Raw genomic sequence first — 13,687 nt, 5'->3', positions numbered from 1 at the left:
AGGGAAATTAATTCACCCAACAGCAGAAATTCTGTCATCACACATATCAGTCAGTCTGGATAATGGGAAACTCCAGGTTACAGGAAACAAGTGGCGGGGTCTGGCCTAAAATAACGATCAAGGGAGGCTATGAGAAAGCAAGCGAGCCAGAGATTTTCTTCCTGACTGCAAATTCGTACAAGTGCACATCAAAGGTGCAGGGCAGTTTTTCTTACACCCAAGACAGGAATATTGCCAGTCCTAGAATGGAGTTTGCATAAAGCAACATGATTGTGAGCCTGGGGCCTCAGCTTGTAAGATGCTGAGCACCTCGTCCCTGGGAGCTCCTTGTAGGACTGGCTCCCTGGTGCGTCAGGCACATGTTGCACAATCTATTTGGTGCTGTTGGCCAGGCTCCGTTTCTCTAGCCCTGCCCCCTTTTCCCCACTACAGCAGCGGTGGGGAGAGTGGCATTACAGCCCCTCTGTCAGCTCCATTGCTCTGGAAGATCATCCACTGGGGTGATCCTCCTTGAGCACATTACACTTCCCCTCTGGGGACCTCTGGTTCTCTTCCCGTCCTTTGTCTGTTCGGACGGTCCGCTCTTCTGGGCAAGGGCCATCTCTGTGCGTGCGTCTGTGCTGCACCCAGCACTGTGGGGCCCAGCTCTAGGTGCTACTGGAATATACAGAATAGTCATCAGGTGAGTTCTGCTACCCTCGATAGACAGAGCAGCCCCTCTGATGGGCGGCAGGGAGCCTCCCCCCGGAGCAGGCTGGTGAATGCCCTTCTCATTGCCTACCTTCTCTCTATACGTTTGTCTCCTGAAAGCCAAATGCCTAGACCCCAGCCCCTGAGAGCTGAAACGTGTCACCAAAGCATGCTGGCAGGCGGCAGCATCCCCCCATTGTCCTCCCAGATCTGAACCCCCGAGTAATGCAACTCCTGGGCCCTTTAATTGCTTTGGTCGACGTAATCCATTGGTGAGTGTCTGTTCCAGGTCCAGAGAGGCTGAGTCTATTACAGCCCTAGCTTGGGACCTTTAAGTTGGAGCTGAAGCTGCTTGTGCTATTAGCACTGGAGAATCCCGGTTGGATCCCCAGTGGGCTGGCACTGCCCCCTTTTGCTGTCTGTCTGGTTCGGGGGCACCAGGGTGTGTCCTTGGCATGCAGACGCTCTGCAAAAGTTGGGTCCCGTTGAGCCAGCAGCTTCTTTGGGTGTAAATCACAAGGGTGACCACCACTTCCAGCAAACAGTGACCCCCAGAATCCCAGCCTTTTATGCCCAGCCAGCACTCCAGCCAGGACATGCAGGCAGCCAGGCTGAAGATGCCTTTGGAAGCCTCAAGGGCCCAATCCTGCAAGGTGCTGACTGCCCTCCATTCCTGGTGCTCAGCACTGTATGGGCTCAGGTCCTAAGTTCATGTTGCATTAGATACGCCCCATGGCAGCTGTGATTCCCAAGGCAACAGCTGTGAGGCTCTAAGGTCCTGGGGCAATCAGCCATTACATAAGACCATGGACACCTATAAGCACACAGATTGTTTTTATGGTAGCACAACATGAGAGCTACCTGAAATGAGCTGATGATTTTAGCCAGCTCCTAGCACACAGGTGGCTGCATCCCATCGCCATTGTCCTCACGGTAGGTTTCATCTGCTCTATTACATGGGGAAACCGAGGCACATTGTGGCAAGGGGAGGGGTTTTCAAAGGGCTCCTAAGTCATTTAGGTACCAAATCAAACTGAAAGTCAATCGGCCTTGCACTCCTAAGCCACTGAGCCCTTCTGGAAAATCCTGCCCAGGGAGTCCGTGGGGTAGCTGAGGCTAAAACTTCACAACCTGTCTTCATCCCTGCAGGCTGGATGGCCACTTTAATTCTGAATAATAATAATACTAATCCCTAGCTCTTACCTAGCGCGTTCCACCCCCTGAGCTCAGAGCACCCTCCAAAGCAGGTTAGGAGCATTAGCCCCCCATTTACAGATGTGCTGCGCTTTCCCCACCTGTAAAACAGGGACCGTGACCCTCCCTCCCACCATTCCCCATCATTTGTTGCAAGGCTTCTGGAGCGATGGAGGGTCCCTGCCTAAGACAGGATGCAGGAGCTGGGGGAGTGGTGGGAAAGGTTGCTGCAGACATACTGCAGCTAACTCACCATTCAATTCAACCAGGCTCATGTCTGTAAAAGGGTTGGCAGCACTGGCGTGACTCATTGTGGCTGGGTGTGGCACAGCAGCTCTTTCCTCATCTAGTGCCCCCTGCTGACAGCTGCTCCACCCCCTGTGGTGGTCTCTCTTTACCAAGGAGGTAGGCACAGATTTTACAGATGGGGAAACTGAGGCACAGATCTGTTAAGTGACTTGTCCGAGAATATCAAGCAGGCCAGGGGTGGAACCAGGAACAGCACCCAGGCTGCTTTCTCTCCTAGGCTGCACTGCAGAGGTGTCAGGTGCCTGGTGGGACAGGAACTCTCACATGGTGGACATTTGGCCTTCCCTCCTAAGCCAGGGCAGGTAATCTTTCTATATTTTGCATACACCAAATTGCATACACAGATAGGGCTATGTACCACATTATTATCTGAGATATAGCGAGAGTGCTGCCTGTCTGACAGGGACTCTGAATAGATGGGACCTATGAAACTAACCATGAAGGTTTGGAACCTACTGGCAGAAAAACACTGTAGAAGGGCCAGGAATTATTATCTGGGGAAATTTCCTCAACAACTAAAGAGGTGGCGTGAGCCCGAGTGCCAGGAACCCCTGAGATCTGCTCTGACACTGACTCCCAGGGAACCTCTGGCCTCATTTAACCTCTCCATGACTGGCTCCCCTACCTCGGAGAGGCACGGTGGGTTACTCCGGCATTTGTGCAGTGCGGTGCAGATGTGAAGCTTCCACAAACACTAGCTTTCCTTGTTAATGGGCTGCAAAGGGAGTCCTGTCCAGTTCCCCAGAGAAGCATCACAGAGTGATAGAAATGAGCACAGGGAGGACCAGTAAGGATCATGTCCCAAGTTTTCTCCAGAACAGGGGTCAAGACTGTTTGAAATGTCCCCAGTGAATGGGTCTCCTCACACTTCTCTCTTTGAGATGCCCCCACAGCCTCTCAGCTTGGAAAGCTCTCTTCATATTCAGCCTGAGTTTTCTTTGATCGATTTCATCCTATCTCCCTAGTTATTGGACACAGGGTCTGAGAGGTGCATTGTAAACTGTTCGGGACAGGGACCACCTACTCCTCTGTGTTTGCACAGCACCTAGCACACTGGTGTCCCATTCTTGGATGGCCCTTAGGCACTGCCGGAATAAACACAATAATAATGATGATGTGTAGTTTCAAGGTGATCCTGCGTGTGCGAGGAGGGCGGGGCGGGGCTCCATCTGGGATACAGATGACTCTACCACACACACACTTTGGAATCCAGTGAATTTTGTACCATTGGAATGTGAATGATTTTCTTTGTGCCTCTTTTCCCTCTGACCAGCCCTTGCTTTCTTCTCCCAGCAGCATGAGGAGGATCGGCTCACCAACACATTTCCTGTGGCTACCCCATCCCCTTCCCCCAGAGAAAGAATGCAGCTTTGCTAAATCAAGGCCAGAGCAAAGCAGAAAAAGTGCAGTTTTGTACTTTTTTTTCTGGCCCACTTTGAATTAATTAAGGAATGTGATATAAACTATAAATACCTCCTTCCCGTCTGATTGATGGTCTTTTTGTCCTGGATCGGTATGCGCCTAATCTCTGATTAGAAGCCCACCATCTGTTTTTATTGATTTGCTTGCCAGAGCCTATTGCTCTGTTTGGCCTTATATGGGAAAATTAGGTATGTGGCAGGCAAGCCAGATTCTAGCCCACTATTACATCATCTCTTAGAACTGCTCAGGAGTCTCAGCTCAGTTCAGGCCTCGGTCTCCTGGAATGCTCTATTCACTGACTGTGTGAAACTTTAACTTCTGTTTCCAACAAAGCCCCATTCTTTACTGAAGCATCTGCCAAGTTCAGCCTCCCTCCATGTAAGTCATTATCATCAGCCCAGAGTGGGGAACTGGTTTTTGCACTTCAAGAAGAAAAGGCTTGAGTGGTTCCCCGCGTCTTCATCCATAAATCGGGCTGCTGCTGGCTCCATTCAGTCACTTTCAGTAAGGGGGGATGTCTCCCTAAGAAAACATTCAGAGTTTATTCATTCAATCTGAGAGGGATTCAAGCACTTTATTAACTGGGCAGATGATACTACATGATCCCAGACTGAGAACTCCATTAAGCCACAGTTACAGTTGTAAACATGTGCTAGGTCCAGAGGCAAGCAAAAAGTAAAATGTTTAAAAAGCTGGAAAGGCAGCGGGGAGGGTCCCCAGACTCAGTTCTGCACCCTGCTCACCTGGGCCTCCTCCATGTCAGGCAGAGAGAGGTCAGCCACAAGTACCACAGCAAGTTGGCATCTTAAACATTGTGGGTAACATTTTCAAAAGCACCTTACCAGCTTAAATTACTTTGGCCCAGATGCTCGAAGGTATTTAGGCTCCTCACTTTGAATGAAATCAATGGGAGTTAGGTGCCTAAATGCCTGTGGCTTTAGCCACTAAGGGGCCAAGTCTCCTTGACTTTCAATGGGACTTAGGCACTTTTGATAATTTGCCTCATGTCTTGCTAATGTGGTCATGTAGTTTCCCTGTGAGCAGGGTCTCCTTGCTGTTTGCAGTGGGACGGAGATTCCATGAGAACATACATCCCGAGAGAGCCCTTGAGCTGCAAGGCTGGGTAGTGGAGTGTGAAATCCTCCAGTAATGATTTCCAGAGGCCGAGGAGAGCTCTGCAGCACCTTGCCAAGGTCACTGCTCACCGGGAGAGCAGCCTGTCCTCTCTTGCAGCAATCCGACATTGCTAGGCAACTGCAGAGCTGCGGCATGGGGGAGTCGCATCGCTAGGGAAACCCACCGTGTCTCCGTGGGAGACGGGAAGCTGCTTGGCTTACATATTCCATGAACATCCAATACTGGTGAGACATAAGACAGGAGAGAGGAATGGGAGCAAGACCAAGCCTTTGCTCTGCACTGATGACATGACTGGAAATGCCGAGAGCTGCAGCTGCTAGGTTCATCTGCTGTTCATTGCTCCAGTGGATTCTCTGACTCCCCAGTAAAGGGGTTTTAAAGCATTTCCCTGTTGGGGTCGCCCAGCTATAGCCTTCAATAAACACTGACATAGCAGTGGCTGGGACAATATTGCTCTGAGCCCAGTCCCGTCCTACCAGGGACTCCACCAGGATTGCAGAAGGCTTCCTCCTCTTTCCCTGCTAAATCTGGGCTATTACTCCAGTGCCGAGTCCTACCGGCTTCATCTGGCCTTTGTCAGTTAGCAAAGTCCCGGGGTGACATCCTGGCCCCATCGAAGCCAAGGGGAGCTTTTCAGATTCCTTGTATTCTGTTCTTACGCTGTGCCAACCACTGTAGGATCTGAACATCTGGGTTTGTTCTCCAGGTTTCCCTACCACACACATCACCATGGTATCTGAGTGTGGCATCGAGACACAGCTTGCATGTGCCTCTCAAAGCTCATGTGATGGGAGGCTGGGCTGAGGTTGGTTGTTGATCCTTGTTATTGGTGAGAGGTGCGGCTGCCAGATGAGGGCTTGAGTGTCTGAGCCACATGCACGGGGCCCTTGCTGGTCGGGGTAGGGGGATTTTTGGATACTCCCCGTGCTCTCCGCAGGCTTTTCATTGGGAGGAAGAGTCTGCAAAAACACAGTTTGTTGCATAGTTAAAATCAGGACTGTCTCTATAATCAGGACTCACAGCCAACCCCCTAACTTCCCTCTCTCTCTACTATGTAGGTGTGATGCTCTGTAACTCGGGGGAACACCCAGCACCCCCATGTTTATAATCTTTATAAAATGATTGTGTGGTATCCAATGCAAAGTTTGTCATGTTGGGTGTCTTCGGAAGGCTCATAATGCACTGAGCATGGTTGTTATAGTGATGTTATAGTAATTGTTACAGTAATGTTATAGTAAGGTTATCAATTTCTTTGTTAAATTGATGAATTAATATAAGCTTGCAGCGTCCAGCGGGCATAACTAGACACTGCAAGATGGAGGGTCCTAGGGTTGTGTCTGGCCCGGAGATATTGGCTCGTGTCATTTGCTTGCTAGTAGCTGGGAGCAGCTTACATTCCAGAGGCTGTGCGTGAACAGCCCAGGAGTGGGGGTTCTCACAGCAGAGCAGGGTAAGGCTGGCTCCCAGAGTCAAGGATTGAAGTGGCCTAGCAGATCACTGGTCCAGACAACACCAGAGGGGAACGTCACAGTAGGAATAGTCCTGCTGTGGCGCTACAGGAGAATGCTGGCTCTGTATGAAGGTTGCAATATACCCTCTGGCAGTGTGCAGTGATTGCCCCAGGGGTCTGGGACAGCATCGATAGCTGTGCTTCACGTTGACTATCACAAGGCAGATTGCAGTGCTCCTTGCAGCAGGGACCATGTCGTCTCACATGTTTGTACAGCACCTAGCACAGTGGAGTCCTCATTTTGATTGGCGCTGCCAGGCACTACCACAGTAGAATTGGTTACTAGGAATAATGATGTCATAACAATTTAGGAAGGATTTTGAAAAGCATCAGAGGGACTGAGGGGGCTGAAGTCCCATTGACAGTTGGTGAGACGTTTGCTCCTGAGTCTGAGTTTTAGGGGCTTCTGCAAATGGCACAATGAGTCACAAGTTCAGCCCGTAGGTTCTCATGGGTTCTCCACAGGTGCCTCTTGGGTTTTATCCATTCGTTCAAGGAACATTTTAAATGAACACCCATGAGCCAAGGGGCTTTTAGCCAGCTGTCCATGGAGAATGTCACAGTTCAGGATAACTGCACCTGTATCATCCTTATGGTCTAACTAAGGCACGCACCTTTGTGCCCAGCTCCCCAACCATTGCCTCTCTTGGGCAGAGAGCCATGTCTCTCTCCCTCCTGAAGGGGGATTTCCAGACCGTACCCAACAAAGTCAGGCTGCCTAAGCCAGCCTTCTTTGCTTTTCCCCTCAGAGGTGGTACCTGGAGCAATTGCCACAGTTACAAGTTCCCACACAGCCCTTTCTAAGCAAGCACATTTATTGCTAAAGTGAAAGCATGACAGAGAAAACATGAAAACAATAAAAGAACCTACATGCACACCCGTAAGCTTACCAGAGACCACCCCAACTCCAACAAGGGCTCTGGCTGATGAGCATCCTTCAAACCCTACCTGGGGGTTTTCCTGGGGTTACCAGTTCATCACCTCTTTTGAGTAGTCAGTCAGTTACTTCTTTATACAGTTTTGTCTTTGCAGTGTCCTCATGTAACAGGGGGATCAGAAGACAAAAGGTCCCCTCCTCAGGGTGAAGCCTCCAAGATTGAGGGCTTGTCTACGTTACCCGCTGGATCGACGGGCAGCAATCAATCCAGCGGGGGTTGATTTATCGAGTCTAGTCTAGATGCGATAAATTGACTGCCTAGCACTCTCCTGTCAACTCCAGTATTCCATCAGGGCGAGAGGCGCAGACGGAGTTGATGGAAGAGCATCAGCTGTCGACTTACCGCAGTGAAGACACCACCGTAAGTAGATCTAAATACGTTGACTTCAGCTAATGGGACCTGTGGGGGTGGTGCCTGCGGGCGAGAGCAGCGCGTAGAGCCACTTGCTGCACCTCCGCCTAGAAGCCAGACCTGCTGGCTGCTCCCGGGGCGCAGCGCCAAGTCAGGACAGGCAGGAAGCCTGCCTTGGCCCCCTCCCCCCCCCGCACCACTGACTGGGGAGCCACAGAAGGTAAGTCCACACACCAACCCCGAGCCCCAACCCCCTGCCCCAGCCCTGAGCCCCCCCAAACCCAGAGCCCTCTCCTGCACTCCAAACCCCTCAGACCCACCCCATAGCCTGCACCCTAACCATGATCCTGATCCTGCAATCCCTTAATCCCATAGAATCACAGGACTGGAAGGGACCTCTAGAGGTCATCTACTCCAATCCTCTGCACTCATAGCAGGACTAAGTATTATCTAGAACAGCAGTTCTCAAACTTTAGCAACCTCTGGATCCCCATTTTGATTTACATTTTTTCACAGACACCCAAGTCCCAGCTCAGTCCCAGGCCTCACCCCCACTCCACCCCTTCTTCCCAGGCTCCGCCCCACCTCTTCCTGCCCCCACTTCACCCCTGGCCCTCCTCTGCTGCCCTGAGACCTTGGCTTTTGGCGCATGGCACAACTTGTCATGCTCTCCTGCTTCCCTGCCAGCATACAGACCTGCTCGTAAGGGGTGCAAGAGAGACTCCACTGTTATCTCGAGTATTATCAGCAGACTGTTTGAAGTTCAAGTGAATGACTGAGCTCATTTTTCAGAGAGAAATTACCACATTAAAATTAACCAGCCCTATAAAAATATAATAGGCTTGTCTCTCGAGGGGACTGTTTGCAGAAGTGAAGTACAATGCGACAGAGAACAAGAGACAGGAACCCTGATTAGATCTTAAAATAGACCAGAGCCTGACATCTGAGATGAAGAAGTGGATGGACAGTTTCCACCTCCCGATAACCTCAAGCCAGTGAAACCACAGAACGACTCAGCCTCACTGAGCTGCATGGATGGCATGCTGCCCGCTGGCATCACAATGAGGTATTGTACTACGGGAAGGACAAGCCCTGTCAATGAAAGAGTAAACACCAACAGTGCTTTGAATGTGGCTGGGCTTTTCAAAGGACCTAAAGGAGTTACACGCTGTTGAATTTCAATGGAATGGGATGCCTGAGTCTCATAGGTTCTGTTGAAATCCCTTGTGCAGAGGACTAAACATATGTGGGATAAAATTTTCAAACGCATGTAAGTGACAGAGAAGCCTGAGCCCCACTGAAGGTCACTCTGAGCAAAGGCAATAGGGTTTAGGCTCCTGCATCACTTAGGTGCTTCTGAAAACGTTCTCTTTCTGTTAACATCAAACTCAGGTTCAGGTAGGAGTGTCACCAAGAACCACAGAGATCCTCAGCCAGAGACATGTTTTAACAGCACAGGGTTCATGTTCACCATGGACGCTGTTTGCTGCTACATTTCACTCAGTGAAACTTTCCAGGCCAATTTTGTCTCTGCCTCACACCGCTGTAAATCTGGGGTAACCCTCTCGATTTCAACAGATTTACACCGGTATCCCCCAACCCAGAATTTGGCCCTGGTTCTCGTGCACTAGCACAAGCCCTTCCGCATACTAGAACACTTGTGCTAACACTGAACATCATCAGTCAACAAAGCAAGGCCTCATCCCATGAAGTGTTGAGCAGTCTCAGTGCCCCGGGTGGATAATACCAACAGTGACCAGCCAGCCCCTAGCAGGTTTGGGCACTTGGGGTACGTCTACACTGCACTAAAACACCCACGTCTGGCCTGGGTCAGCTGACTCATGCTGCGAGGCTGTTTCACTGGGGTGTAGACATTCAGACTCGGGCTGGAGTCTGGGCTCTGGGATCCTGTGAGGTGGGAGGGTCCCAGAGCCCAGGCTCCAGCCCGAGCTTGAACGTCTACACTGCAGTCTGACAGCTCTGCAGCCTGAGCCCTGTGAGACCAAGTCAGCTGACTGGGGCCAGCTGTGGGGGTTTATTGCAGTGTAGATATACCTTGGGAGAAGCAAGTACTACCCATCTCCTCCCCATGTGGCACTCTGTTCCCATCTTGTGGTGGCTTGCCCCAAGGCCGCTACCTCACTAAAGGCACCCCGTTCCTTTATTGGATGTGCGTCAGTTATGTACAATTATTTCACAGGTGCGCCCAAACCTGCCTCAGAACCAGACCCCTAGGCTTTGTGGGTGTCTGAACATCATCCCAGATCCAGATCTTGCAGGTGACTCTATCTACCCTTATGGGAAACCAGCTTGAGCGCTTGGCCTTTCCCCACAGAGTCTGATGTGTCGTCACCCCAGGGTTTAGCCTTGAGGAACCAGCATGGTTCCATTGAAAGGGTGCTGGACAGGGAGGTATGAGGCCTGGGTTCTGCGCCTGGCTCTGCTACTGACAGCTGTGTGGTGCTGGGCAAGTCTCTGTGCCTCTGTTTCCCCCCCACACACACAACCACACATCCTTTGTAAGGTCTTAGGGGCAGAGACTGTCGCTCACTATGCATATGCAGCATCCAGCATGATGGAGCCTGATCTCAGGTGGGGCCTCTAGGTGCTACCATAATGCAGACAATGCTATCAGAGCATCCTAGATAACATAGCCATATATTTGGAGTGGCCACAGCTGTCCTGCAGTCAGTCCATTAACCTTGCGATTTGACGTGAGCGAATGGGTCACATTTTCAAACATACCTAAGGGACAGAAGAGCCTCATTTCCATTTTCAAAAGTGACCTAGACACTTGGGAGCCTCATGGAAAGTCACTTGAAAATGAGACTTAGGCTCCTAAGTCTCTAGGGTCTGTCACATTGCAGCTGACAGCGAGCCTCCCAGCCTGGAGAGACAGACTAGCAGTAGTGTGGCTCGAGCTAGCGACAGACAGGGCGATTTCCTGCAATACCCTAGTCAGACCTTGGGGAATTAAGTTCACAGATCTCAGGAGTTCATCTTATTAAACATGCAAATGTTTCTGTATGCTGGTGAAATGTATGTAAGTTCTTTAGGAGACAGCATGGCTAATGTAACCCTTTGGAAGTGTGATGAGCTTCGGAGGACTCTTTGTAATAAAAACAACAAGGAGTCCTTATGGCACCTTAGAGACTAACAAATTTATTTGGGCATAAGCTTTCATAGGCTAAAACCCACTTCGTCAGATGCATGGAGTGGAAAATACAGTAGGCAGGTATATATATTAAGGAGCTAGACAAAGTAAGGGGATTCCTAGGAAATCCTTGGGAGGAGGGGAATGCAAATGACCTACCCCTGGATCCAGCCTTTTGAAGCTGGTCTTCAGCAGGATCCCATTGTCTGGCTGATTACCTATTCACAGTCACTTCAAAGACCCAAATTGGATAAAGGAGTGACTCTCAGTGTATGTCTACACAGCAATGAAAAACCCACAGCTGCTGGCCTGTGCCAGCCGACTCAGGCTCATGGGGCACAGTCCGTGGGGCTGTTTCATCACTGTGTAGACTTCTAGACTTGGGCTGGAGCCTGAGTTCTGGGACCCTCCCAGCTCACAAGGTCCTAGAGCACAAACTTGGAAGTCTACACAGCAGTGAAAGCACTCCGCACCCCGACCCCTGCAAGCCCAGGTCGGTGGGCACAGGCCAGTCATGTGTTTTTCTTTGCTGTTTAGACATATCCTCAGAGTCTTGAGGGTTCTGAGCAAAAGTTGTTATGAGCCACAGGAAAAGCCTGGGTGGGGTTGGAAGGGCTGTGCACCAGCCAGAGCCCTTGTTGGAGTTGGGTGGGGTGATCTCCGGTGAGCTTATTAGCATGTGTGGGGATTCTCTTATTGTTTTAATATGTTGTCTCTGTAGTGCTTTTACCTTAAAAAAATGTGCTTGCTTAGAAAGAGCTGTGCAGTAACTTAATTGTTACGATTGCAGTGTGTGCCGTCCGGGAGGAGAAAAGCAGAGCAGGCCGCCTCAGACCATCTGACTGTGCTGGGGAGCTCTTACAGGATTGGAATCGGGACACTTGATTCTGTTCCTGACTCTGCCATAGACTCACTGTGCGTAACTCACTTAGGCAAGGCATGTCACTGCTCTGTGCCCCACGTTCCCCATCTGAAAAAGGAGACTAATATCTAAGACATGGGTCAGGTTTTGAGGTTTAACCAGTGAGTTCACATGTGTAGAGTGCTTGTAGACCCAGGAATGGAAGGCACTGCAGAGATTGGAGGATGATTCGGAGTCATCCTTGGCACACTTTTCTCTCCTGTATTGACCAATAAGGGACTTTGGAATTCAGGGTAGACTTTATAGCGGTCCAGACAGCAGGTCACATCCTGAAGCTTTACTCACTTGCTACCCAGGCAAAAATCCTTTTGGCTTCCATTGGAGTTTGACCTGAGTGAGGACTGGCTGTGAATTGGGCAAAGGCCTCGTGTTTTGCTCATAGTGAATAAAAGTAAGGCCCAATGCTGCAAGGAGCCGAGCACCATTGACTCACAGTGCACACTGAGCCAAAGGGAGATGAGAGCGCTCAACGTGTTCCAGGCATGGAAACAGCTAGTAATCATGCCTGGTCCGTAGAGATCAGCCCAAGGAAGGGAGGTCTCCTTCCCAAGCCCCACCCCACTGTATGCCAGCCAGGAGAACAGAAAGGCAGGAGGGTCATAACTAAAAGAAGAGCCCTTTGAAGGTTGTGTTTGTCCTTCCTTTGTATTATCAGTCAAATGAAGGGAGGGAGGAAATGATTCCAGGGCTGAGTAGCTGCCAGTGTCTCAGGGAACCAGACAGCCAAGCAGGGCACCATGGCTTTGATCCAGAGCCCATTGAATGCCTTATGTGCTGTGGATCAGACCCCCTGAGCAAGAAATCCTCCTCCTCACTGACCTTCTTCAAGCCTGGAAATAGGCACACCTCTGTCACGGGGGCTTAGGGGCAATTCAGTCAATCCTGCTGCCATGCCGAGGGAAGGAGTGTGTGACCCACTAAGGGCTCCTTCCCATTGGTTCTGCATCCTTCCACTTCTCCGTTGAAAGCACTACCTATGTTCTTTAAGTGAGTGGGGATTGCACCATCCTGCTGCTACAAGGTGTTGGGGAGGAGCTGGCTACCCAGTGGTCCCCCAAACTAGTCATAGCTCACTGATGAGGAGGCTGCAGGTGGGACTCCCCACTGGCACCCAGTCTACTGAAGTGGGATCCGGTGCCTGGGAGGGGGGGTTAGTGTAAAGAGGCTGAAGCCATCAAGCAGATAAATAGTGGTGTTCTGGACAGGGAAATGGATATGGGGCCAGCAGAGCTGGGTTCTGTTCTTAGAACTGCTCCAGAGGAACCGGGTAAATCATCTGTGAAGGAAGCAGCCTCTAAGGGAGATGTAGTCTGTCCAGGGAGCCTGGCTTATAGAGGACAGTGGGGGGGACGAGACAGCTGAAGTACACCTTCTACAAGGCACTGCTGCTGACCCACACTGGTATGGAATGTTCCATTGTCATTTGCCCAAAGGAAACAACAAAACATTTTAACAAAAACCAAAATTTTCCCACAGAAAGTTTCTATTTTATGGAAATTGCATTTTCCATTGAAAAAAATATGCCCAAGGTGTGGCGCTGGATCGTCCCCTCAGGCTCCCAAGCAGCCTCTCTTCAGTGTGTGTCAGTCAGAGAGGTGGATAACATGTTGGCAGATTGTTTCTTCTTGCAACAGCTCAGCATGGTATTTTATTTGAGCTGTTGTTGGCTGTAAAAGCACAGGAAAAGTGATCCTAGATTCTGTATGCTCCCTGTGACAGAGATCATGTAGACAGTAACTGATTAACAAGTTTAATCAGCATGCAAAGTAGGCTGTATCATACATGTGATAATAGGTCAGCTCTCCAGCATATAAGGTATAACTTTCTCCAGACTGTTGCTGAAATTCTTGTGGCAAGTTGACTATTGTGTCGTATCTTTCAGAGTCTGAGGTCCCAATGCCAATGGCTCATCAAGCTGACACTATTAAGGCACACCAGCTCCATAGCCAACAGCACACAAGGCAGTGATGTGGTCAGCATTGTGTCCGACCACCTGTACTGCCCGAGCCCCGTGGGTCAGGTGCCTATTCTATAGATAGGAGAACTGGAGGTGGCCTTTC

General features: G+C 50.4%; 1 long non-coding RNA gene across 1 annotated transcript in view; it reads right to left on the bottom strand.

Annotated features, from left to right (window-relative positions):
* LOC122172268 (uncharacterized) overlaps positions 1-13,687 on the bottom strand; it is a 54,675-nt gene that overhangs the window by 22,612 nt on the left and 18,376 nt on the right. The window contains exon 5 of the long non-coding RNA XR_010591856.1: positions 3,667-5,711. This is a non-coding gene — a long non-coding RNA (uncharacterized LOC122172268). The remainder of the gene's footprint in view (positions 1-3,666; positions 5,712-13,687) is intronic.

Source organism: Chrysemys picta, chromosome 12 (genome assembly GCF_011386835.1).
Source record: "Chrysemys picta bellii isolate R12L10 chromosome 12, ASM1138683v2, whole genome shotgun sequence".
In the NCBI taxonomy this organism is placed as follows: Eukaryota; Metazoa; Chordata; order Testudines; family Emydidae; genus Chrysemys; species Chrysemys picta.
This window is presented reverse-complemented; position numbering and strand designations above follow the sequence as displayed.